General features: G+C 36.5%; 1 non-coding gene across 1 annotated transcript; it reads right to left on the bottom strand.

Annotated features, from left to right (window-relative positions):
• Positions 1-318: 318 nt before the first annotated feature.
• TRNAQ-UUG lies at positions 319-391 on the bottom strand. Its single transcript has one exon. It is a non-coding gene; the product is annotated as a tRNA-Gln (tRNA).
• Positions 392-2080: the final 1689 nt, after the last annotated feature.

Here is a 2080-nt window from a genome sequence, read left to right on the forward strand (position 1 = left end):
TACATTCATGAAACGACGTGAACTAAGATATGCATATGGAATTGATATGACTAGCATAAAATACAATCTCGATGTATGCATGAAAGTATGATAAACGATATGAGAAATGATATGATATGTTCGCTACAGGGATTGTATTAAACAATAATAAAAATGAAAAAAATGTTGTGACCTGTACCCCCCTTAACGGGTGTCCGGGGCACTGAAAGCTACTAGAGAATGAAAGAAGCCTTAGGTCCTAGTACGTTATGACGATAGGTCCCGTAATTGCAAGTTTAGGTGAGTGGATGAGTCACTTAGTCATATAATGTAGTTTTATGCTACAATGGGAGTCGAACCCACGACCTTCTGACCCAAAGTCAGACGCGCTAATCCACTGCGCTATGCAGTCATTTTTATACTTTTATGTTTGAATTCCTACTTATCATACCGTGATGGAAAGTATGGGGACCTAATGCATAATTGTGTTGCCCCATTATGATGAGCACGGACGCGTACTTCATGAGATTGATTGTGATCATCTTGTTCGCCATAATGCTACGACAATCATTATTCCCTACGGGTGTCCAGCAACAACTCTCAGCGATTGCTAGCTAGACCAGAGGCCTAGGGAGCGTGCGAGCCTGCCTAGTGGGGCCACGTTCGTAGGTGTGGGCCATGTGTAGAGAAGTATTACACATCTAATTTAGCCCGAACTAGAAAGCCTTCAAGAGAATGAAATGAACTCTTGGACAGTTGATCGACTACATTTCATGTAACTTCATTTCATAACGCCAATAGTCAGGCCACTTATTGAGTACAGGGGTTCCTACACATGGCCCACACATCACATTAAAGACCATGAAACTTGTGTTACGATAAGTTGCATTTTATTTATTTTGTAGTCCTTAAGTTAGATTAGGACATTGTTTTATTTATTTTTTTTGTTTTATATAAATTTCACGTTGTTTATTTTTTGTTATTTTTTTTAAGGTTTTATTGCGAATGTTTAAGTCCATGGCATCGTGTTATGAATTATTTAAATGAATTTTTCACACAAAAAAGGTCATGTCATGCATATCGTAGCGACTCTATTTCAGTAGAAAAAAAATGTTAATGTATAGTGTTCTATTGATGACTGAGTCATTTGTCTATCATGAGTAATTATGTGTTGACTATAGATCATGTCACCTAGAGGATGTGGAAGAGGGCGTACGGAAAAAAGACGACCCCTGTTAAAGGACGGGGTAGAGGTAGAGGGAGTCCACCTCCAGTGACGCACCGGCTACTAGAATGGACCCCATGACGACCCTGATGTGCGAATCATTCTAGGCTGTGATGCAAACGATGGTGACCACCCAACAGACCAATAGTACGCAGTCCATGCGAGAAGCGAGGTATGCGAGATTTCAAGCGGTAGATTCTCCCACCTTTAATGGTGCCTTAGGTGACCCAACAAAGGTACAATTGTAAAAATCGTCCATGGAGACAATTTTGCTATTAATGATGTAATAGTCCAAAAAAATCATAAAAAAATAAATAAACAAAAATAATTATAAAATAAGATTACGTTAAAATAATAATAATAAATAAGCAAAAAAAGAAGAAACAACCCTCCCCACTTCTCTCCACTAACCTCTTATTTCTTCCTCAATTATCTCTCCTCAATCCATCCCTTACCCAGGATGTCACCCTTGGCAAAAAAAAAAGAAACAAAAAAACAACAATGGTTAGATTTACTTAGGACAAAATGAGAATGGCCTTTAGGTGACCATAGATATGGTTATTAAGGTATATATTAAATCTTCATTTTCTCCCATCCTATTTCTTTTTTTTAGAAATCACCCTTGTAGTTAGATCTTCATTAAATCATTACAATGGTTTAGCTTTGAGTTAGAAACTAAATGTTAATCATGTCAAATAAAAGGAAACACCGAGATAAGGAAAGATTTGAAAATAGGTATCCACTCGAAATTTGGAATACATGTGAACAAAATTAAAGACAATAGAGTAAATACAAATAAAGAAAAAAAGAAAGAAGATTCCAGTATTTAAAAACTTAAACTAAATATAGAAAAGAAAAGTAAATACAGACCCAAAA

This window comes from Cucurbita pepo, unplaced genomic scaffold (assembly GCF_002806865.2).
Source record: "Cucurbita pepo subsp. pepo cultivar mu-cu-16 unplaced genomic scaffold, ASM280686v2 Cp4.1_scaffold002681, whole genome shotgun sequence".
Lineage (NCBI taxonomy): Eukaryota > Viridiplantae > Streptophyta > Magnoliopsida > Cucurbitales > Cucurbitaceae > Cucurbita > Cucurbita pepo.